A 26,679-nucleotide genomic window follows, 5' to 3' on the forward strand; every position below is an offset into this window, starting at 1 on the left:
CACACGGTTTCGCCAACCTTCCCAAGCGTCGCCCACCGAAACCTACCATAGAATAGTGAGTCCACAGGGAGCCATGGCGTCCAGGGACATCTCGACACCGTCCCAACCGTCGGCCCAAGGACTCAGTCTGCAGGAAGTCATGGCACCATGGCCCAAGGGGTGGAGGAAGTTCTGAAATAGTTCAAGAAAAGACAAAGTCAGTATGCCGAGCGCTATCTCAGACACACTCGGTCTCTCACACACTGTCGAGCGCTCTCTCGGACACACTCGGTCTCTCACACACTGTCATGCGCTCTCTCGGACACACTCGGTCTCTCTCACACACCGTCGAGCGCTCTCTCGGACACTCGGTCTCTCTCACACACTGTCGAGCGCTCTCTCGGACACACTCGGTCTCTCACACACTGTCGAGCGCTCTCTCAGACACACTCGGTCTCTCACACACTGTCGAGCGCTCTCTCAGACAATCGGTCTCTCACACACTGTCGAGCGCTCTCTCGGACACACTCGGTCTCTCACACACTGTCGAGCGCTCTCTCGGACACACTCGGTCTCTCACACACTGTCGAGCGCTCTCTCGGACACATTCGGTCTCACACACTGTCGAGCGCTCTCTCGGACACACTCGGTCTCTCTCGCACACTGTCGAGCGCTCTCTCGGACACACTCGGTCTCTCACACACTGTCGAGCGCTCTCTCGGACACACTCGGTCTCTCACACACTGTCGAGCGCTCTCTCGGACACACTCGGTCTCTCACACACTGTCGAGCGCTCTCTCGGACACACTCGGTCTCTCACACACTGTCCAGCGCTCTCTCGGACACACTCGGTCTCACACACTGTCGAGCGCTCTCTCGGACACACTCGGTCTCTCTCGCACACTGTCGAGCGCTCTCTCGGACACATTCGGTCTCTCTCACACACTGTCGAGCGCTCTCTCAGACACACTCGGTCTCTCACACACACTGTCGAGCGCTGTCTCGGACACTCGGTCTCTCTAACACACTGTCGAGCGCTCTCTCGGACACTCGGTCTCTCACACACTGTCGAGCGCTCTCTCGGACACACTCGGTCTCTCACACACTGTCGAGCGCTCTCTCGGACACACTTGGTCTCTCACACACTGTCGAGCGCTCTCTCGGACACACTCGGTCTTTCACACACTGTCGAGCGCTCTCTCGGACACACTCGGTCTTTCACACACTGTCGAGCGCTCTCTCGGACACACTCGGTCTCACAGACACTGTCGAGCGCTCTCTCAGACACACTCGGTCTCTCACACACTGTCGAGCGCTCTCTCGGACACACTCGGTCTCTCACACACTGTCGAGCGCTCTCTCGGACACACTCGGTCTCTCACACACTGTCGAGCGCTCTCTCGGACACACTCGGTCTCTCTCACACACTCGGTCTCTCTCACACACTCGAGCGCTCTCTCGGACACACTCGGTCTCTCTCACACACTGTCGAGCGCTCTCTCAGACACACTCGGTCTCTCTCACACACTGTCGAGCGCTCTCTCGGACACACTCGGTCTCTCACACACTGTCGAGCGCTCTCTCAGACACACTCGGTCTCTCACACACTGTCGAGCGCTCTCTCGGACACACTTGGTCTCTCACACACTGTCGAGCGCTCTCTCGGACACACTCGGTCTCTCTCACACACTGTCGAGCGCTCTCTCGGACACTCTGTCTCTCTCACACACTGTCGAGCGCTCTCTCGGACACACTCGTTCTCTCACACACTGTCGAGCGCTCTCAGACACACTCGGTCTCTCTCACACACTGTCGAGCGTTCTCTCGGACACACTCGGTCTCACACACACTGTCGAGCGCTCTCTAGGACACACTGTCGAGCGCTCTCTAGGCCACACTCGGTCTCTCACACACACTGTCGAGCGCTCTCTCACACACACTGTCGAGCGCTCTCTCAGACACACTCGGTCTCTCACACACTGTCGAGCGCTCACAGACACACTTGGTCTCTCACACACTGTCGAGCGCTCTCTCGGACACACTCGGTCTCTCACACACTGTCGAGCGCTCTCTCGGACACACTCGGTCTCTCACACACTGTCGAGCACTCTCTCGGACACACTCGGTCTCTCACACACTGTCGAGCGCTCTCTCAGACACTCGGTCTCTCACACACTGTCGAGCGCTCTCTCAGACACACTCGGTCTCTCACACCCTGTCGAGCGCTCTCTCGGACACATTCGGTCTCTCTCACACACTGTCGAGCGCTCTCTCAGACACACTCGGTCTCTCACACACTGTCGAGCGCTCTCTCGGACACACTCGGTCTCTCACACACTGTCGAGCGCTCTCTCGGACACACTCGGTCTCTCACACACTGTCGAGCGCTCTCTCAGACACTCGGTCTCTCACACACTGTCGAGCGCTCTCTCAGACACACTCGGTCACTCACACACTGTCGAGAGCTCTCTCGGACACATTCGGTCTCTCTCACACTGTCGAGCGCTCTCTCGGACACACTCGGTCTCTCACACACTGTCGAGCGCTCTCTCAGACACTCGGTCTCTCACACACTGTCGAGCGCTCTCTCAGACACACTCGGTCTCTCACACACTGTCGAGCGCTCTCTCGGACACACTCGGTTTCTCTCACACACTGTCGAGCGCTCTCTCGGACACACTCGGTCTCTCACACACACTGTCGAGCGCTCTCTCGGACACTCGGTCTCTCTAACACACTGTCGAGCGCTCTCTCGGACACTCGGTCTCTCTAACACACTGTCGAGCGCTCTCTCGGACACACTCGGTCTCTCACACACTGTCGAGCGCTCTCTCAGACACACTCGGTCTCTCACACACTGTCGAGCGCTCTCTCGGACACACTCGGTCTCTCACACACTGTCGAGCGCTCTCTCGGACACACTCGGTCTCACACACACTGTCGAGCGCTCTCTCGGACACACTCGGTCTCACACACACTTTCGAGCGCTCTCTCGGACACACTCGGTCTCTCACACACTGTCGAGCGCTCTCTCGGACACACTCGGTCTCTCACACACTGTCGAGCGCTCTCTCGGACACACTCGGTCTCACACACACTGTCGAGCGCTCTCTCGGACACACTCGGTCTCTCACACACTGTCGAGCGCTCTCTCGGACACACTCGGTCTCACACACACTGTCGAGCGCTCTCTCGGACACACTCGGTCTCTCACACACTGTCGAGCGCTCTCTCGGACACACTCGGTCTCTCACACACACTGTCGAGCGCTCGGACACACTCGGTCTCTCTCACACACTGTCGAGCGCTCTCTCAGACACACTCGTTCTCTCACACACTGTCGAGCGCTCTCTCGGACACACTCGGTCTCTCACACACTGTCGAGCGCTCTCTCGGACACACTCGGTCTCTCACACACTGTCGAGCGCTCTCTCGGACACACTCGGTCTCTCACACACTGTCGAGCGCTCTCTCGGACACACTCGGTCTCTCACACACTGTCGAGCGCTCTCTCGGACACACTCGGTCTCTCACACACTGACGAGCGCTCTCTCGGACACACTCGGTCTCTCACACACTGTCGAGCGCTCTCTCAGACACACTCGGTCTCTCACACACTGTCGAGCGCTCTCTCGGACACACTCGGTCTCTCACACACTGTCGAAAGCTCTCTCGGACACACTCGGTCTCACACACTGTCGACCGCTCTCTCAGACACACTCGGTCTCTCACACACTGTCGAGCGCTCTCTCAGACACTCGGTCTCTCACACACTGTCGAACGCTCTCTCAGACATTCGGTCTCACACACTGTCGAGCGCTCTCTCAGACACAATCGGTCTCTCACACACTGTCGAGCGCTCTCTCGGACACACTCGGTCTCTCACACACTGTCGAGCGCTCTCTCGGACACACTCTGTCTCTCACACACACTGTCGAGCGCTCTCTCAGACACACTCGGTCTCTCACACACTGTCGAGCGCTCTCTCGGACACACTCGGTCTCTCACACACTGTCGAGCGCTCTCTCGGACACACTCGGTCTCTCACACACTGTCGAGCGCTCTCTCAGACACTCGGTCTCTCACACACTGTCGAGCGCTCTCTCAGACACACTCGGTCTCTCACACACTGTCGAGCGCTCTCTCAAACACTCGGTCTCTCACACACTGTCGAGCGCTCTCTCGGACACACTCGGTCTCTCACACACTGTCGAGCGCTCTCTCGGACACACTCGGTCTCACACACTGTCGAGCGCTCTCCTGGACACACTCGGTCTCTCTCGCACACTATCGAGCGCTCTCTCAGACACACTCGGTCTCTCACACACTGTCGAGCGCACTCTCGGACACACTCGATCTTTCACACACTGTCGAGCACTCTCTCAGACACACTCGGTCTCTCACACACTGTCGAGCGCTCTCTCGGACACACTCGGTCTCTCACACACTGTCGAGCGCTCTCTCAGACACACTCGGTCTCTCACACACTGTCGAGCGCTCTCTCAGACACTCGGCCTCTCACACACTGTCGAGCGCACTCTCGGACACACTCGGTCTCACACACTGTCGAGCGCTCTCTCGGACACACTCGGTCTCTCTCGCACACTGTCGAGCGCTCTCTCGGACACACTCGGTCTCTCACACACTGTCGAGCGCACTCTCGGACACACTCGATCTTTCACACACTGTCGAGCGCTCTCTCGGACACACTCGGTCTCTCACACACTGTCGAGCGCTCTCTCGGACACACTCGGTCTCACACACTGTCGAGCGCTCTCTCGGACACACTCGGTCTCTCTCGCACACTGTCGAGCGCTCTCTCGGACACACTCGGTCTCTCACACACTGTCGAGCGCTCTCTCGGACACACTCGGTCTCTCACACACTGTCGAGCGCTCTCTCAGACACACTCGGTCTCTCACACACTGTCGAGCGCTCTCTCAGACACACTCGGTCTCTCACACACTGTCGAGCGCTCTCTCAGACACACTCGGTCTCTCACACACTGTCGAGCGCTCTCTCAGACACACTCGGTCTCTCACACACTGTCGAGCGCTCTCTCGGACACACTCGTTCTCTCACACACTGTCGAGCGCTCTCTCAGACACACTCGGTCTCTCACACACTGTCGAGCGCTCTCTCAGACACACTCGGTCTCTCACACACTGTCGAGCGCTCTCTCAGACACACTCGGTCTCTCACACACTGTCGAGCGCTCTCTCAAACACTCGGTCTCTCACACACTGTCGAGCGCTCTCTCGGACACACTCGGTCTCTCACACACTGTCGTAATCCATTTTGGATTTAAAATAAAGAAATTAAAAACATATTCAAGAGATGACGATTTAGGTTTTTTGTAATGAAAAATTATATATTTAAGGTGTTATATATAAGTATTAATATATATATATATATATATATATATATAGCATATTTAAACTGTGGGTCACATTAGAAGCGTTAAAAATAAGAACTTAAATCGACCCTAAATGTATTGATTATACTACAATCACAAAATAAGCAGGTTTAATCAATATCAAGATATTACAGAGATTAATTAAACGTGTCGTTCATATCTTTTAAGTTGTTGCACTTGTTGTTGCACTTAAGTTGTTGCACATGATAACGTCAACATGGCAGATGTCCGGTTCGCATTCATACTCAACGAGATTTGGCTATAAAGTACGTACTATTTTAGCGCTCGTTAAGTAAGTACTTATTGAAATTTAGTACCTACTCATTGAGTATGCGGTTTCGGACGCAGCCCTCCTCTTCCGTCGCTTATTCTTGCGCTCACTCTTCCTCTTCCGTCGCTCACTCACAAACCTCCTTCTCCGTCGCTCACTCTTGCGCTCACTCTCACACCTGCTCTTCCGTCGCTCACTCTCACGCTCACTCACACACCTCTTCCGTCGCTCACTCTCCTCTTCCGTCGCTCACTCTCGCACTCACTCACCAAGGTTATAATTGTTAACGAAAACGAACGAAAAACCAAAACTAGGTGGGAAAAAAACATTGTCGTTAACTGAAATCAAAATAAAAACGAGGCATTACAAAAAAACGATATCTAACTAAAACTGTAATGTGTGTTTGGCAAAACTAACTAAAATAAAATAAAATTATAGAGTAAATGTCCTTAGTTTTCGTCTTTGTCAATGTCTTGGGCCGCCGCCCCGGCCGCCACATATTGCGTTTCGGTATTCATTTAAAAAAAAAAAAAAACGCAGCGTATTCGTTCAGCTGCATTTCCTTTCCCTGCTCTCTCTCTGTCACTCACGCGTCTCTGTCACATACGCGCACACACACACAAACACAGACAGACAGTCCCTCCCGCGTCTCCATGAAAACGAGTGTTCGTTGAAAGCAAGTTCGCGAAAGGTTGGTATCTCGTGAATACCTTTACACAATCACACATTAAAAAGTGGTATAACAAATATTTTAAAATATTTTAAATTCTGAATACAATTTTGTCAGTGTGTTAATGTCGACCCGAGAAGCGATTGCGGCTTCTTAAGAAAGTTTAAGGTAAAATGCAGTTGGGTTGTAGATGTCAAAACCATGGTCAAAACACGATATAAGCTGTGATTCAAATATTAGCTAAATAATGTTATGTCATTGTTTTTACTCCTACACTGAATGTTTGCTGCTTCAATCCAGATGAGTATTGTATAGGGTAAATTTAGTATAAAATTGTATAAAAATTTTATATTTTTAAAAATATATAAATGTATAAAATTGTGAGAATTGTACAGCTGTGGGATTTGTATAGGGTGTGAATTTTGTATAGAAGATGTGTAATGTGGATTTTTGGTACGGCGTGTGGATTTTGTAGAGGTAAATAGATTGAGCTCCTGACACTGACAGCAATGTCTTGTGAGGCTCATAAATGTGTTGATACATGCTGTTCATGTGTGTCGTCTTTAAGACTAAAAAGTCTATTTCGTTTATTTCCTGACACACTTACACATTTTGCACTTAGTCTTGTGTAGACTGTTTACATATTTGTGCCCATATGTATATTTTATGTAGCTACTGGTGTTATTATGGAATACATATTTCTAAAATTGTATGATGTTTTTGTTGAGTTATTACAGGGGTTAAAGTGAAAAAAAATCCTGAGCCTGAACTTTTTCTTGCTTGGGGGGGGGGCAGACACTGAATAGACAGACTGCAGAGACGGACTTATTTTCAAATGGAACCATTTATTCTCAAGTATTACGGCTGTATCTTAATTGCATCTTTTAATTACTGGGCCAGTATCACTGATATTAATATAGCTACTGATGTCTCGATGAAAATTATTTCTCCCCCCAAATTTTAAACATTTGTTAGGCTTCAAAAAAATAACTTTTAATTAAAGTGAACTTAAAACAATCCTCACTTAAACCCATAATAAATGTCATATTTATCTGTACCTTTCCTGTCTAACAGGTATGAAATATACAGAAATTGAATAAGGTTATAAAACAGTCCGCACTGCATAAATTATAAATTAAATTAGATTAATCCTTACTAAAGCTACAAGCGTTCTTTAGTCAAAGAGTAGTTAGTAGTTTTCTCTGTTCCCTTTGTTCTTAGGTTAACTTTACTGACAGAGAATTAGTGGCTGCTGTAACTTTAAGATCTGCCGCTGCTGACAGGATCTCACGCATCTCATTCTCTCACTACTCTTTAATTCCATTCTCCATCATGTTGTTTTTTTACCGCTAGTGGCATAGTGAAGCTTTTTGTGGCAAACTATGCAAAAACAAGCTCCAGGCTCCGCAAGTTTACTGCACCAAGTGCCTAAAGCCTTCCCGTTTTGTCCTCTTTCTTCAAGCCATGCCCAGCGCCACTTGTTTTTTACTTTCTTCTCCAAAGCAGATGTATTTTCTCCTGGTTTGATAAACTCCATTCTCTATTGCGTGTGTAGTGCTATTGACCCTTCGCTAAGCCCCGCCCTCCTTAGTTACTGTTGCTACGCCTGTCAAGCTTTCTCGTCTAGCACGTCTATTACAGTGTGTATGCACTGGTGTCAGACATTCCCAATGAGATAATTAGTATTTTTGGCGAACATGTGAAATATCTGAGAGAGCAAGACAAAAAGGACTGCAGTGTGCATTCAAGGGATATATACATGACATAATATGTGTAGGATTACAAATTTTATTTAAATGTTTTATTGAGCTTCCAATACTATAGTATTTTAACTGAGAAAGATGCACACACTGTTTTCCATTTTGAGGCAATCAAGGTTTCAGACATTAACCTCTTGTCACATCTCAAAGGTCAGCTGGGCCTTTTGTTGATCTAATCAGGCTTGTTGAATTAGCATCTCAAGACTCTGAGTTACACTGTTACCTGATGAAATCAGGTAACCAGCTGAATCAAGAGTCCCCTCCTCTATGAAATTAATTCCACCCCCTTGAAATGTATATAAACTGCAATGTAAAGTGCTCTTATTTAGACTTGATTGAGATGACTACAGCGACGCAATAAAGAACTTCTGCTCGAAAGATACCTCTTAAAGTCTCCTGGTCTGCACTTCTAAGTTTTCAACACTTGAGAAGGAAAAACGTCACAACAGATGCTGCCGCGACCCGGATAGAGCTACTCACCAGAATCCAGATTGAATCAACAAAAGATCTCAACGAAGGATGAACTTTCTGACTGAGTTCCAGACGGAATCTTGAAAACCTCAAGCTCAACAAAGATCTCAACAAAGAATGAACTTTCTGACTGAGTTCCAGAACTGAATCTCAACTGGACCTCAACAAAGCTGACTGAGTTTTCCAGACTGAATCTTTTCATTCAAACAACGATTCGGTGAGTTTCACTCTATTCAAAGAACCAGACCAGTACGAATTTTGTGCCTCTGTGCCGTCAGAGAAAGAGTTATCAGACAGCTGTAGTGTTTGATTACCTAAAGTTATCCTTTAAAAGTTGTCTTTTAAAGATGAAAATATATCCTCTGTTCAGGCAGGGGCGTTTTTAACATCACATGTTAAAAAGATATCCTCTGTGTCAGGCAGGGAAGATTAGTATTATTTTGCTAATTATTTGTTTTGTTGTTTGTTACCTTGTGGTGTTACCCTCTAAAAAATTTCTTTTAGAGAAGAGAGTTTGAACCTCTGTTCAGGCAGGGAAGTTTTTAACATCACGTGTTAAAAAGATATCCTCTGTTTGTCAGGCAGGGAAGATTAGTATCATTTGCTAATTATTATTATTTATTTTTTTTGTTATTTTGTGTTGTTACCCTCTAAAAAAATTATTTTAGAGAAGAAAAGTTTGACCCTCTGTTTCAGGCAGGGAAGATTAGCGTAACCTGCTAATAGTTTGTGATGTGTTGGTAACAAGTCTGTGTTAACGAGTGTAACCTCTTCTGATCAGAGAAGTTTTAGTGTTTGTTTGTGTGTTAACAAAGAAATCCACAAAATGATTAAGAAAAGTGCTAGACTAATCTCCACAACTAAAAAAGGTGGTCTTGCTACTCCTTTGTGGTCAGATAGCGAATTTAAAACACTGTTAGGAGAACAGATGGATCTAATAGTCACTGAAAAAGTTAGACAAGAACTAACACAGAAATATGAGATTCATCCAGATAAGATTTGGTCTGTAGAAGAGTGTAAAAAAGTACTAGGAGCAAGTATTCGCAAGAACAATGTGAAAGCCATAATTTGTTGCCATAGAGAATTTCTTTTAGCAAAAGCTACAGAACAGTCTCAGCATAACGCAGAGCTAGAGAAAGAGAACAAAGAGCTACGTGCTAGAGTTTCCGCATTGACCAAGAAATTGAACCACAACAAAGATGCAGAAAAAACTGATGTGGAAGTAGTAAGTCAGCCTGATAACATTTACCCTGATTTATGAGCGTTCTTTGAAACAGATGTAGCAGCCCAATCAGTCACTGATAAGCCTGTAAATTCAGTTTATGTATGTGGAGCTAGAAAAAGATCACCGGGAATTGAGGAAAATGAAAGTGTTTCTACCCAACCTTCTGTAGTCCGAATACAAACTGTCGCAAAAGCCCTTGGACCTAAGGATATAGAACGACTCTCTGAGAGTTTACCCTCACCACGTAAACAGTTTTCTGAATTTAGAAGGGCATTGATCAGCAAAATTCGTCTATATGACATGTCGTTAACAGAAGTCACACAGTTAATGTCACAAATTTTAACTGATTCTGAATTCAACAGTTTTGAATCTGCAGTGACTTCTGAACTACAACATGCCAGTGGAGGCGATATGAGAGAAGGTGTTTTGAAAATCCTAAAGACTATCTTAGGACCCAAAATAGACTGGTCTAGAGTTACTAGCTGTGTACAAAAGAAACAAGAAACGGTAAATGAATATACTGAACGGTTTTGTCAGTCAGCCATAACTTACAGTGGAATAGTGGATGATTCTGAAAGTGTGCTCGATGACAAAGGACCACTAATTCGTATCTGGTCAGATGGCCTTGTAGCCGAATACAGAAGAGCTTTGCCATTCCTAGATCTAACTTGGTCTAACAGAACTCTCAGAAGTAATGTTGACAGGTTAGCTGCATGGGAAAAAGATGCTGATGTTAAAACCAAAGTGAGAGTAGCAGCAGCAGCTACATTTAGCACAGCAAAACAAGAAAACAGGTGGTCTAAAAAAGAAGGCAGCTGCCACTATTGTGGAAGATTAGGACATTGGGAGAAAGAGTGTAGGAAGAAATTGCAAGATACAAAAAGAAATGCTATGCATAATTCTGCTCCTTCTCAGCCTGTTTACAACCCGGAAGCAATTCCGAACGTGTCCACTGAAACTTTAGGACAGCTTGTTCAGGCTCTTTTAAGAGCACAAAAAGACCAGGAAAAAAACTAATTGTTGGGGCTGTGAGTAGCTACCTTACCCCTGTAATCCATCATAATGACACAAGAATTTTTGTGAAAGGTAGCATACAAGAGAAAGAAATAGATTTTTTGCTTGATACAGGTGCAGAAATTACCATAATTCCTACAAAATTGGCTAAAGGTTTAGACATTCCGTACAAGAAAACCAAATTTTCTTTAACTGGCGTAATAATAGGTGAAGATTCTGATTTGTATGAAACCCCGCCCATAGATGTACAATTTGGCCCGAAAACTCTGACTACAAAATTGTTATGTGCTCCATTAAATACAGGTGCAATTTTAGGCATGGATCTCCTGAGACAAATACATCTAACTTTAGACGTGTCCTCAGAATCTGCTAGCATTAAAATTTCCTCAGCACAAGTTTCTACCAATAATGTGATCCCTTCTGAGTATGCTTTCTTACAGAATCATCCAATTTGGGCTAAAGACAAGGATGATTGTGGTTTGTTGACAGGTGTAGAACCAATTAAATTGACGGGGATTCCACCCCCGGTCACCAAACAATATCCGATCAATAAGGAAGCTATACAGGGGATCAAACCTATTGTAGAAAAGTTGCTGATGCAGGGAGTGCTAGTTAAAACCAATAGTCCCTGTAACTCGCCCATATGGCCCATCAAGAAATCCAATGGGACATGGAGACTCACCATAGACTACAGAGTAGCCAATAAAAATATTGATAAAATCACCCCTCTAGTGGCAGATCCTTCCACAATTTGTAATGGCATACCATTAGAGAGTAAGATTTTTTCAGTAATTGATATGTCTAATGGATTCTTTTCTGTACCATTGCACTCTGACAGCCAGCCATGGTTAGCTTTCACAGTTGACTATGAGCAATACCAGTGGACACGTTTGCCACAGGGATTTCAAAACTCCCCAACTATATACCATCCGACTGTCAGACGTGATTTGTGTGACCCAGAATGTCCGGTAAAACAGTCCACTATGATCCAATATGTCGATGATATTTTGATTGCCTCAACAGATCACGAGGTACATCAGAATCAGAATCAGAATCAATTTTATTGCCAAGTAGTGTTGTGCACATACAAGGAATTTGCTTTGGTAATAAGGTGTTACCTAGGCAGCTATAATCAGCTCCAACTTAAGAAAAAATACAGCATGACATGAGGAGAGGTGAGGAGAAAACAAAAGGCAACCCCCAGACTATGCTCCTGTAAGGAGAACAGTCTGGGAACAGGAAAAAACACCTCAACAACATTAGCACATAAACAGTACACTCTACAACATGAACAAGACATTGCAACACGGTTGGGAGTGGGGGATGGAGGTAGTCCAGCCCAGGCAAGCACATCCGGTCCTGCAGCCATTATGGCGCTGGTCACAGACCCGCCTGTCAGACTGGGGGTACGAAGCGGCGAAGGCGTGGGATGGGGTGTTGGGGCAGGTGCATATCTGTGTATGTGTAAGTTCATGTGTGTGTAGGCCTGGAGAGAGTCGCTAAGCCAGCACCATAATCTAGGAGCCTCAGTCCGCAGGATTGTCATAGCGATACACAGCAAGTTGCCATGGAGACAACCTTGATCATGTCCCAGGCAGAGTCAACAATCACCAGGTGTCTGAGGAGTCGGGGAAGGAACGCAAGAGCGGCTCACTGCAGTGCTCTTCCGGGAGAGTTGTTGTTCCAGCAGCGGCCTTGGCCAAGGCCAGTGCTGGTTGGGGGGTGCCGAAACAGATAAGATTGGGATTGTTTGGTCTTGGGGCGAGTAGCCGCATTCAATTTATACAGGCTATTCTCCTGGTCCATTTTGGTCTCTGAAACGATCCATTTGCCTTTGCAAAGCTGTGAGCTTCTCCATGATGTTATCCATATTGTGGTTCATAGACCCAGTCTGAGTGCTGACAGCTCTGCCCACCGCTTCAATCATCACAGGCAGCCTTGCGGGGCTTTGGACAGCTGTCACCGTCTGCTTAGTTCCTCGATAAACCAGGGCAATGCCTAATCCAATCAGCAGAAGACCTGTTATCATGGTGCCGAATAGGTAGATATCTTCAACGTCCTCCACGGAAAGAGCCGCCAGACACACGACCCGCCACCTCTCCCACGCGTCCATCGTGTAGCCAGCTGCGAACGTCCCGGCAGGGCAGTCAGGTTCCCCCGAACCCAAGCTTCTCGTCCAGAAGATGGTGTCAATTGCGTTGAGAGACCAGTTGATCAAATCCATAATTTCTTGGTTTTGGAGAGCAGTGTAGCGAGAGTCTCTCAAAGTACAAGACAGTAGACTAGACGTGACGAGAGAAGCAAAGCAGGAGAGGTTAGGGGAGGGAGAGGGAGAGAAAATGCGACCGCCTTCGTTGAGAGCCAAGAGGGATCAAACTGAATTGGCATCATTGTTGGACTATTTGCATAAGGACGGACACAAATGCAGCTTTCACAAAGCTCAAATTGCTAAAAAGCAAGTCACATTTCTGGGTCAAACAATTGGTGCAGGAAATAGATCCATTACACAGGATCGAGCGGCTTCAGTCAAAGCCATACCCCCGCCTACTACCATTAAAACACTCCGATCATTTTTAGGAACAGCAGGTTACTGTAGACCTTGGATTGAAGACTATGCCTCAATTGCACAGCCGCTCTATGACTTGTTGAAAGGCCATGGTAAAGATTCTGATACTGTTTGTATGGAAGAATGTCACCTCAAAGCGTTCAATGATTTGAAGAGAGCGCTATGTCAAGCACCAGCATTAGGAATTGCCCAAACTGATAGACCATTTGTGCTTTATGTCCATGAACATTTAAGCTTCATGACTGCATGTCTAATGCAAGATCATGGGGGCAGTTTACGCCCAATTCATTACTATTCTGGTAAACTTGACATAGTAGCTCAAGGTATGGGCCCATGCCTCAGAGTAGTACAGGCAGTGCATCTAGCGCTACAGGCTTCATCAGGAATGGTGTTAGGACAGTCTGTAAACGTAAGATGTCCGCACGCTGTGTCCGCATTAATGAATCAAGCAAAAGTCACTTCTGTCACTTCCTCTCGCTGGGGAAATTGGTTAGCAACTCTCACAGCCCCGAATATTGTCTTACAGCGTGCACCTGTCACGAACCCATCCTCATGTATGATGTCTGCAATGACTGAGAATTTGTTAGAGGATGAAGGAGAAATGACTCACGATTGTGTTACGCTTACATATACACCTACGAGTGTAGTAAGAGAAACTCCCATAGAGAATTCAGAATTTGAGTTGTTTGTTGACGGGTCAGCTCAAGTAATTGAAGGTAACAGACGAGCAGGTTATGCAGTAACGTCCACCACGGAAGTGTTAGCTTCAGGACGTCTTCCAGATCATTTTTCAGCTCAAGCTGCAGAACTAGTAGCCCTAACAAGAGCATGCACACTAGCTTCAGGATCAGTTGCTAATATCTACACAGATTCCAGATATGCTTTCGGGGCAATTCATGATTTTGGTGTCATTTGGCAAACCAGACAGTTTCTAACTTCTGCTGGATCCCCCATTAAGCATGCTGAATTAGTGAAAGATCTAATGTTTTCCATGAAACTTCCAAAGAAATTAGCAGTGATAAAAGTGAAAGCACATCTCACAACTAATACTACGGAAGCTAAAGGTAATGCTCTTGCTGATATAGCAGCTAAACAGGCTTGTTTCTATGCAACTGTACAAGTGTGTTCAGGTAGTGCAGCACAGAAGACAATTATGCCTCCTGAATCAATAATTGATCTGTACAAAGACGTTCCTCTGTATGAAGCATGGACATGGTTAGACAAAGGAGCCACAGTGGATTCATCCGGGTGCTGGACCAAAGGGGAAAAGTATGTTGCTCCCGAATCACTGTTGCCATATTTGGCTCAACAAATACACAATTTGGGTCACAGTGGTCCAGCAACGATGAATCACAGGTTCTCAAATCAGTGGTGGAATCCAAAATTCAGAAATGTAGCCACAGAAACATCCAAAAGGTGTGTTACATGTCAGAAAAATAATGATGTACCAGCAGCCACTACACCAGCAGCACGTACCCCAGCCCCACCAGGACCATTTCGTCACCTGCAAGTTGATTACATATCCTTGCCTCGTTGTAAGGGAAAAACTGATGTTTTGGTAGTAATAGATAAGTTCTCAAGATGGGTAGAAGCTTATCCAACAGGGCGTGCTACAGCTGCACATACTGCTAAATGTCTTGTCACTGATTTCATTCCCAGATGGGGATTACCAGATTGCATTGACTCAGATCAAGGTACACACTTCACAGAACAGGTAGTCAAGGAAGTGTCTAGAATTTTGAAGATTAAGTGGAATCTTCACTGCCCATAAAGGCCACAAGCATCAGGACAGGTTGAACGATCGAACAGAACAATCAAAACCAGACTAAGCAAAATGCATCAGGAAGGGGTACCATGGGTGGAAGCGCTGCCAGCAGTACTGTGTAGTATGAGAGCATCACCTAACAGAACAGTAGGACTGAGCCCTCATGAGATTATTACTGGACGCCCCATGCAGATGCCAGGTGTGATTGATCTTAGAAATGCTGATGTACACATTGCCTCAGATGCCCTGATTGCTTACTGTGAAAACCTAACAAAGGCGGTACAGAGTGCCAGAGGGAGAGTTGAGTCATGTTGGCAGACTCCACCAGAAGGTGGACACACAATCATCCCAGGTCAATGGGTCATGATAAAGTCATTCAGGAAAAAGCCATTAGAACCTAAGTGGCATGGACCACATCAAGTGATGTTGATTACAGCAGCTGCAGTATTGTGTCAGGGAAGGAAAACCTGGACTCACGTATCACACTGTAAAGTTGTTCCCCCTCCAACAGGGATAGGATAGGACACGAACCAGTGGGGAGCCGAGGGAAGAACCGATTGCAACAGGCGTCGGGGGCCAACCCTTCGGTGAAGAATCCCTCATAGGCCTTCCCATCCATTAATCCATCCTCACTGCGTTCTTTAGGTGTCATAATTAAGAAATTGGGAAAGAAGGAACAACAATAGCAGACTCGGAAAATTTACCACCCTAGTGTTTGAACCAATACTGCTCTACTGTTTAGCAGACTCAGAAAAAGTTTACAACCCTAGTGTTTGAACAAATACTGCTCTCCTGTCTTTTGTTTTCTGTCTTCCTCTGTGCAGATACCACTTGGCTGTGATGGCTGTTCTGGGATCCATAGGCAACGACCTCATCTGCCTATGAAGCCACAACCTTAAGAAGACAACTAGAAGCACTGCTGAACAAGCCAATCACAAAAGAAAAAAAATACACAACGCAGAGACTAACCTATGGGAACTTCAGTCATCCATCAGAGAACATACAAGAAGACATTCTTGATCTTTCAACAAAATTACACCAGATGACTGAAGATAACTTTTCATGGTTCGGAAAAAGATGAACAACACAGATCACGTTATGTGCCTGTAACTTAAAAAAGTTACAAGAATGAACTTGCTATGTGCCTGTAACTTACACAAGTTACAAGAATGAATTTTTAAGTGTCTAAATTTGTATTTTGTGAGAGTTATTTAGAACTCTCAAAGGGGGAAATGTAGGATTACAATTTTTATTTAAATGTTTTATTGAGCTTCCAATACTATAGTATTTTAACTGAGAAAGATGCACACACTGTTTTCCATTTTGAGGCAATCAAGGTTTCAACATTAACCTCTTGTCACATCTCAAAGGTCAGCTGGGCCTTTTGTTGATCTAATCAGGCTTGTTGAATTAGCATCTCAAGACTCTGAGTTACACTGTTACCTGATGAAATCAGGTAACCAGCTGAATCAAGAGTCCCCTCCTCTATGAAATTAATTCCACCCCCTTGAAATGTATATAAACTACAATGTAAAGTTCTCTTATTTAGACTTGATTGAGATGACTACAGCGACGCAATAAAGAACTTCTGCTCGAAAGATACCTCTTAAAGTCTCCTGGTCTGCACTTCTAAGTTTTCAACACTTGAGAAGGAAAAACGTCACAACATATGCAACCGATTAGAGAATAATTTCATAAAAATTGAAGCTAAAGCCTATAGTCGCAGCAGCCGCCGCCTCGTACGCTGACCAATCATGGGAAACACACACACTGAGGAACAGCTGTGTTCGTGCACAGCAGGGTAAGTGAAATGTGAAACTAATCTAATAATTATAAATCAAACAGTTTATCCATAAATCTTGTGAAATAACACTAACACCGGGAGAGCCGCGATCGGATTGGGTTAAAGTTACTCAGTCACGGCCAACCGTAGGCCGTCGATAAACAAAATGCTGAAATATATTTTAAAGTATGTCAGTGAGCCTCCGTCTTGTCTTTAAACGTCTTATTTTACGTTAAAACATGTGCATTATGAACAAAGAACCGTTATTATTTCCAACTTCCAAGCAATATGTGTTTTTGTTAATTCTGTCGACACTTAGTTGTGAATGGAGTCACACACACTGCTTGATCCGCGCCGATCATTTCTCCCCTCGGCTTTTAGATTTTCCGGAAGGAAAAAAATTCCACTCCCCCATCCAAACTTTTAGGATCCCGGGTATCAGATTTGCACAATCCATACGCACAACGCTTCGGCATGTTTCCCTCGCTCGAAAGCTTGCCAGACCTCCCGCGCCTAGTTACGGTTGCTAAGACACGATTGGCTAGTAGCGGTTTTCGGGCGTGGCTTAGCGAAGGGTCAATTGGGCATCATTTAAATGCCACTGCCTACCTGAGCATTGTTTCTGACCATGTCCATCCCTTTATGGCCACCATGTACCCATCCTCTGATGGCTACTTCCAGCAGGATAATGCACCATGTCACAAAGCTCGAATCATTTCAAATTGGTTTCTTGAACATGACGATGAGTTCACTGTACTAAAATGGCCCCCACAGTCACCAGATCTCAACCCAATAGAGCATCTTTGGGATGTGGTGGAACGGGAGCTTCGTGCCCTGGATGTGCATCCCACAAATCTCCATCAACTGCAAGATGCTATCCTATCAATATGGGCCAACATTTCTAAAGAATGCTTTCAGCACCTTGTTGAATCAATGGCACGTAGAATTAAGGCGAAGGGGGGTCAAACACATTATTAGTATGGTGTTCCTAATAATCCTTTAGGTGAGTGTATTTTAACGCTTTGTTAGTTGCAAAATTCAAATGTATTACAGATTAGATATGTTTAACATTTTCAAGCAAAAACTGTAGCAAAATGATTATGTTATTTTTCTTAATTGCATTTACACTCACAGTTAAGACACTTGCGATTGCATTTACATTAAATGTCCCGCGATGAATGTAGCAAAATTCAATGTGTGAAATTGCATTCCGAGCCGATCACGCCCCCTCCCGCCCTGTCAATCACTGCGTGAAGTTTCGGTTTCTTAGATATTAAAATCATATTGGTCATTCTGAGGTCACTCAGCATCCCCACATGCTCCAAATTCACGCAAAAAAGTCTTGTTTGTTTGTGCCGGTTAAAGTGTTGTTTATGCTGCTTCTATCGGGTGAAACTGCTTCAGATAGTGGAACAGGTTTGATGTGTTCCCGCTGCTAGTCGGCACCACTCTCCGCCACATTTTGCAGCGCGCTGAAACCTGAAGTTTTGAGATCTCAGCCGAAACACCACTGAATTTATACCACTGAATTAGTCTTTCCTCTCTTATCAACTATTTCGTCTGCTTTCTACTCGCTTGTGGAAGCTCGTTAAGTCACATTTGTATTGCGGTCAGGGACGCTCATTCTGCAGCTGAAACTTGCCGCGTTGGAGAATGAGATCAGCCCACTCCTGCTGAGCTGAGCACTGGCTGCGTCCGCGTGTCTGTGGTGAACGTCATCACGAAAGTCGCCAATTGTGTTCTGCTCTTTCTGCCGGCTGCGCGCCTAACGTCAGTCAGTGACAAATGCTGTATATCGAAAATGTGTTTAAAAATCATATCACCGTTATCGGAAAAAAAAAAAATATTGCGATATATATTGATATTATTACTTATTCTTCTGCTGTGCGGAACTGAGGAAGAGATGACGGAACAGTTTGATCTTCGGCTGACAAATCAGAGGAAAGGGGCGTTTCATTCCCGCCCACCTGGAGAATTAGAATATTCAAGCTGTTTATTTATTTTTCTACCTCAGAACGAAAAACGAAGAATCAAGCTGAATTCTTGATTTTCTGGGGGAATTTTCTATTTTCAGTATTAAATAAAAAAAAGATTGAACAAATGATACACGGATTATAAGGTATCATATTTATACTTTCAATAAATTAGTCTTTACATAATTTCTGATAACTAATTAGGCTGGCTAACTTTGAAAGTTTTCAATGTCAATATTGCTTGTGATCTTAATATGTATGTATTTGTATTCTTTCTGTTAACACTGATGCATGATCTTCTTTTATAGGCTATGAGGAAAAACTCTACCATGCACACAGAGAATAGAGTTCACTGCTGCTAACTGGGAGAGCAGCTGGACAACTAGAAGAGAGAACACTAGAACACATATTAATACAGATGACTGTATTATTCTTCTGCAAGAACCAAGACAAGCAAAGACTGATGAGCGCTCTGAGCAAACACTGCAGTCAAGACGCATGATTGCACATTGGACTTTACTGAGTTCTTCATGTAATGTTGGGCATTTACTGTACGCAGAACTTCTAATAATTTATGTGGATGCCATTTATAAACCTGTTAGATTTTGAGATGAATAAAATTGTATGTTTTAAATTGTATGTTTTTTAAGATGTAGATCCAAGATGGCGCCGCGGATGGCTGCCTCGGTGTGGAGCTCTCCAGCTATTGTGTTGTTTTTGTTCGTTTGTTCTGCGTTTAGTCATTCTTTTCCTATCAGTTTCACCAAAGACGAACTACTGGACATTAGGAAACACACACCAGAAACCTTTTCTACAGTTTTTGATTATTCGGACGTTTTGCTGGACATTCTCGTCGGAGGGGCAGCGTTGTTGTTCAAACGCGCGTTCAGACGCAAACGCGGGAAGCGAGCCGGCGCGCTGGTTAAACTCCGCGAGCGCGGCCTGCGCACTGCACTCCCCAGCATTCATCTCGCGAATCTCCGATCCCTTCCTAACAAAACGGATGAACTTCTTCTCCTCACCCACACTAACAAGGATTTTTTAAACTCTGCTGCTTTGTGCTTCACTGAAACCTGGCTGAGTGAAGCCATACCGGACAACGCAATACATCTGCCGGGCTTCCAGCTGTTCCGAGCGGATCGCATCGCGGAGCTAACGGGGAAAACGAGAGGTGGTGGATTGTGTTTCTGTCACGGTATACAAGTTCATTGCTTCCTTCTCGTCTCGTGTTTATGTTGTTGTATGAAAGCACGTGTGTAGTGGGCGTGAATGAGTGTCATTCCTTGATCCGCTCCAGCTGATCGTCATCACATCACCAGCTGCAGCCGATCTCATCTCACCATATATTCTCACAGTTCTCTCATCTCCTTTGTCAGATCGTTGGATGTTGTCTCTTGGATGTTGTCTCTTGGATGTTGTCTCTCCGTGTGGTGTTCCTGTTGGATTCGTTGGATGTTTGTCTCTCCGTGTGGTGTTCCTGTTGGATTCGTCGTCGTCTCTTCGTTGGATTGTCGTTTGGGTTTTCACTGCACTTCACGGGTTCGTCTTCGACCATCGAGGTCCCTGCGTCACCAGTCCACACCCGTGTTCCTGTCTAGCTTTTCATTGTTCAATAAAGAACTGAGTTTGACCTGCGATTGCTTCCGTCCTGTTTTTGACAACCATGACAGAACGATCTGACCCTGCTATGGAAGCAGCAGGTTCGCCGACCTCGTTGGAGGAATTCCTTCAGCACAGCGCGAGAAGAATGGATTCTCAGGAGAGGAATTTAGGGGACACGGGTCGTGCGGTACAAGCTTTGGTGACGCAGGTGTCCGAGCTCACCCAGCAGATCCAATTACTTCGTGCTCCCGCTGCGCCACCCACACCAGCTGTTCCCCCCACACCACCAGCGATCGCTACGACATCAGAGCCACGCCTACCTGTTCCAGAATCATACGCTGGTGAGTCTGCTTACTGCAGAGCATTTCTGACACGTTGTGCCATGCATTTTGCACTGCAACCGAGAACTTTCAATAATGAGCCAGCCAAGGTGGCATTTGTCATTACTTTGTTGACCGGAAAGGCGGCGTTATGGGGGACAGCGGTGTGGGAAAATCAAGACCCTTGCTGTGCCTCGTTCCAGGCACTCTCCTCAGAGATGAGACGGGTGTTCGATCGGGCCGTCGCGGGGAGAGAGGCTGCCAGGGTGTTGGCCGGCCTCCGTCAGGGTGACAGGTCGGTCTCGGACTATTCGATCGAGTTCCGCACCCTGGCGGCCGAAAGCCAGTGGAACGAGGCGGCGCAGTGGGACATGTTCCTGCATGGGTTGGCTGACCGCGTCCAGAGGGAGATCTACGCCCTGGACCTCCCCACGACGCTGAATGGACTCGTCGAGCTCGCTCTGAGGGTGGACGCTCGCATCACCAGAGTCGGGGGAAGAGCACCGTCCATTTGGTCTCCAGCTGGAGCAGAGGGTCAACGGTCCAGTGGCAGGGACGTGGTCAGCCCAGTCTTCGATCACGAACCCATGCAGGTGGGTCGAGCTCGGCTTTCCCGGGAGGAGAGGGAAAGGCGGAGGTCCCAGGGCCTCTGCCTATACTGTGGAGGTTCGGGACATTTTGCCTACAACTGCCCGGTAAAAGGCCAAGCCCGATAGTAAGTATGAGGCTACTATCGGGTGGGATCTCCGCCGAGAAGACCTCATCCACATCTACCCTCCTTCCGGTAAGACTGAGATGGTCAATTCACCAGCACGACTGTCAAGCACTTCTGGACTCCGGGGCTGAGGGTAATTTTATGGACAGTACTTTTGCACATAGACTTCAGATTCCCCTTAAACCACTCACACAGAGGATTGCAGTACACGCATTAAATGGTCAAGAACTTCCCATCATCTCGCTCATCACCGAAAACATCACACTCATCACCTCAGGCAATCACTCAGAAACTATTTTTTTTTATATACTGGATTCCCCCCTGGCACCTGTAGTTCTTGGACACCCCTGGCTCATTCATCACAACCCTCGTGTGGACTGGCAGCAAAGAGCTATTCTGGAGTGGAGCAAGGAATGTCATAAGTCTTGTCTGATGTCTGCTTGTCCGTCTGTGCCTGTTTTTGTGTTACAGGAGGAGGCAGGGGACTTGTCTAACGTGCCCGAGGAGTACCACGATCTGAAGGAAGTGTTCAGTAAGTCTCGGGCTGCTTCTCTTCCTCCGCATCGTCCCTATGACTGTGCCATAGATTTACTGCCAGGTAAGTCTCCGCCTAAGGGCAAGTTATATTCGCTTTCCAATCCGGAGAGGGAGGCTATGGAGAAATATATTTCTGATTCTCTGGCAACCAGTTTCATCCGTCCTTCCTCTTCTCCGGCGGGGGCGGGGTTCTTTTTTGTGGGAAAGAAGGACGGGTCTCTGCGACCTTGTATTGACTACCGGGGGCTGAATAACATCACGGTAAAGAATACTTATCCTTTGCCGTTAATGTCTTCAGCCTTCGAGAGGTTGCAGGGAGCGTCTGTTTTCACGAAATTGGACTTGCGTAACGCTTATCATCTGGTTCGCATTAGGGAGGGGGATGAATGGAAGACTGCCTTTAACACCCCCAGGGGGCACTTTGAATACTTGGTCATGCCTTTCGGGCTGTCCAACTCCCCAGCAGTCTTCCAGGCACTGGTCAATGACGTGTTGCGAGACATGATAGATCAGTTCATATATGTTTACCTGGATGACATATTGATATTTTCCTCGTCTCTCCAGGAACATGTGCAACACGTTCGACGAGTGCTTCAGAGGTTGCTAGAGAATGGGCTTTTTGTCAAGGCGGAGAAATGCGATTTTCATGCACAGTCTGTTCCTTTTCTAGGATACATCATTTCGTCTGAGGGAATGCGTGTGGACCCTGAGAAGGTTAAGGCTGTGGTAGAGTGGCCAAGTCCAGATTCCCGTAAGGCCCTGCAGAGGTTTCTGGGGTTCGCCAACTTCTATCGGCGTTTCATTCGCAACTTCAGCCAACTAGCCGCACCTCTGACTGCCTTGACCTCCCCCAGAACTCCGTTCAGGTGGTCAGATACAGCCGAGGCTGTGTTTGCCAAACTCAAGAGCCGCTTTGTTTCAGCTCCCATCCTCGTTGCCCCTGATTCTTCACGTCAGTTCGTGGTGGAGGTCGACGCATCAGAGGTGGGGGTAGGAGCAGTCCTGTCCCAGCGTTCGCCCGCAGACGATAAGATGCATCCTTGCGCGTTTTTTTCTCATCGATTATCCCCAGCCGAACGCAATTACGACATTGGTAACAGGGAGTTGTTGGCAGTCAAGTTAGCGTTGGAGGAATGGCGTCATTGGTTAGAAGGTGCGGGGGTTCCTTTTATCGTCTGGACCGATCACAAGAATCTAGAGTACATCAGAACCGCCAAAAGATTGAACTCCAGGCAGGCTCGGTGGGCACTTTTTTTCGGTCGCTTTGATTTTTCTCTCTCGTACCGCCCGGGTTCTAAGAACATCAAACCCGACTCTTTATCTCGCATTTTTGATCGTTCCGAACGCCCGTCTACTCCCGAGTGCATTTTACCGGAAACCCTATTTGTTTCCACACTCGTATGGGAGATCGAATCGAAGGTCAAGACGGCCTTAGAAGGGGTAATGCCTCCGCCCGGTTGCCCACCGAATCGCTTATTTGTGCCGGAGGGATTACGGTCCGACGTTATACAGTGGGGTCATTGCTCCAACGTGGCTTGTCATCCAGGAGTTAATCGTACTAAGTTTTTAGTCAAGCAACGATTTTGGTGGCCACTTATGGCTCGTGACATCCACAGTTTTGTTTTGGCTTGCTCGGTCTGTGCCACTGGTAAGACTTCCAATCGTCCGCCTGATGGGCTCCTTCAACCGCTGCCTGTCCCTTCGAGACCCTGGTCCCATATCGCTCTAGATTTTGTCACCGCCCTCCCGCCCTCCCAGGGCAACACAGTCGTTTTGACTGTGGTGGACCGGTTCTCGAAGGCGGCTCATTTCATTCCCTTACCCAAATTACCCTCAGCTAAGGAGACAGCGTTGACAGTCATTGACCACGTCTTTCGCTTACATGGCCTCCCGATGGACGTGGTCTCTGACAGAGGACCCCAGTTTGTGTCCAAATTTTGGCAAGAATTTTGTAAGTTACTGGGGGCGACAGTTAGTCTGTCCTCAGGGTTCCACCCCCAGAGCAATGGTCAGACCGAAAGAGCCAACCAAGATCTGGAAAGGGTGTTGCGATGTTTGGTTTCTAAGAATCCTTCCTCTTGGAGTCAACAGATTTCCATGGTGGAGTACGCCCACAATACGTTACCAGTGTCGGCTACGGGCCTATCTCCGTTTGAGTGTAGTTTAGGTTACCAGCCACCTATTTTTCCTAGTCTGGAATCCGAGGTCGCGGTCCCCTCCGCTCACGCCTTAATCCAGAGGTGTCACCGCACTTGGACTAGAGCCCGTGAGGCTCTACTCCAAGTGGGGGCGCGCACCAAGGCTAAGGCCGATCGCCACCGGTCGAAGCCTCCCGTATACGTCGTTGGTCAAAAAGTGTGGCTTTCAACTAAGAACATTCCTCTCCGATCCGTCTCTAATAAGCTTGCCCCCAAATTCATTGGCCCGTTCACTGTCACCAAGATCATTAGTCCGGTGACAGTCCGCCTTAGTTTACCTCCAGCGTACAGGAGGGTTCACCCCGTTTTCCATGTTTCAAAAATCAAGCCCGTGTTTCATGCTCGCATTAATCCGCCAGTCCCGGTTCCCCCCCCGCCGCGTCTCGTAGATGGGGAGACCACCTATTCGGTAAATCGCATTCTGGATTCTAGACGGAGGGGACGTGGATTTCAGTACTTGGTGGACTGGGAAGGTTACGGTCCGGAGGAGAGAAGTTGGGTTCCGGCTAGAGACATCCTGGATCACTCTCTGATCGATGATTTCAATCGACAGGTAAGGGAGTCTGGGAACGCCAGGAGGCGTTCCTAGGAGAGGGGGTACTGTCACGGTATACAAGTTCATTGCTTCCTTCTCGTCTCGTGTTTATGTTGTTGTATGAAAGCACGTGTGTAGTGGGCGTGAATGAGTGTCATTCCTTGATCCGCTCCAGCTGATCGTCATCACATCACCAGCTGCAGCCGATCTCATCTCACCATATATTCTCACAGTTCTCTCATCTCCTTTGTCAGATCGTTGGATGTTGTCTCTTGGATGTTGTCTCTTGGATGTTGTCTCTCCGTGTGGTGTTCCTGTTGGATTCGTTGGATGTTTGTCTCTCCGTGTGGTGTTCCTGTTGGATTCGTCGTCGTCTCTTCGTTGGATTGTCGTTTGGGTTTTCACTGCACTTCACGGGTTCGTCTTCGACCATCGAGGTCCCTGCGTCACCAGTCCACACCCGTGTTCCTGTCTAGCTTTTCATTGTTCAATAAAGAACTGAGTTTGACCTGCGATTGCTTCCGTCCTGTTTTTGACAACCATGACAGTTTCTACATTAACGAAAGTTGGTGTTCAGATGTAACAACACTGAAGAAGATGTGCTCTCCTAATTTAGAGGCACATTTCATAAACTGTAAACCCTTCTACTCGCCTCGGGAATTTTCCTCTTTCATTCTCGTGAATGTTTACATCCCTCCAGACGCGTGCGTGAGCGCGGCGCTACAACAGCTGGCTGAACAAATATCTGAAACGGAACAAAGGTACCCAGACTCTCTTTTAATCATTCTTGGGGATTTTAACAAAGCAAATCTTTCCCGTGAACTACCAAAATACAGACAGCACGTTACATGTCCCACCAGAGACAGTAATATACTGGACCACTGTTACACCACAATAAGAAATGCATATCACTCCGTCCCACGGGCAGCTTTGGGGCTCTCTGATCACTGTTTGGTTCATCTCATACCGACCTACAGGCAGAAACTGAAATCAGCTAAACCTGGAATAAGGACTGTAAAAAGATGGACTAATGAAGCAGAGCAGAATCTACAGGCCTGCTTTGATTGCACTGATTGGACTGTTTTTGAAGCTGCTACCAATGATCTGGATGAGCTCACAGATACTGTAACATCATATATAAGTTTCTGTGAGGATACATGCATTCCTACCAGGACATTCTTATCATTCACTAATGATAAACCATGGTTTACTGGGAAACTCAAACACCTTCGTCATGCCAAAGAGGATGCTTACAGAAGTGGGGATAAAATCTTGTATAACCAGGCCAGAAACAGATTGACAAAGGAGATCAGAGTTGCTAAAAGGAACTACTCTGATAAACTGAAAAAACAGTTTTCATCCAACGACCCATCATCAGTCTGGAATGGCCTGAGGAACATTACCAACTACAAGTCACCATCCCCTCGATCTGTGGACAATCAACACCTGGCTGACGATTTGAATTCATTTTACTGCCGGTTTGAAAAGCCCTCATTCACACCACACACCCGGTCTGATCTGCACTTCACACATTCAGCATCACCTCCTGTTCTCCAATTATCACTCCCCCCTCCTGCCATCCAACCTGAGCTTAAGGTCTGTGTGGAGGACGTGAGCCGAGTCTTCAAAAAACAGAAGACTAGGAAAGCCTCAGGCCCAGACGGCATCTCATCTGCTTGTTTAAAAGCCTGCGCTGACCAACTGGCCCCGGTCTTCACGCAGATCTTCAACAGATCATTGGAGCAGTGTGAAGTTCCCTGCTGCTTCAAACGCTCCACTATCATTCCTGTCCCCAAAAAACCCAAAATCACTGGACTTAATGACTACAGACCTGTCGCTCTCACGTCTGTGGTCATGAAGTCGTTTGAAAGACTGGTGC

This window comes from Siphateles boraxobius, unplaced genomic scaffold, assembly GCF_051911475.1.
Source record: "Siphateles boraxobius isolate OS27281-9 unplaced genomic scaffold, OSU_SipBor_1 204, whole genome shotgun sequence".
NCBI classification, from domain to species: domain Eukaryota; kingdom Metazoa; phylum Chordata; class Actinopteri; order Cypriniformes; family Leuciscidae; genus Siphateles; species Siphateles boraxobius.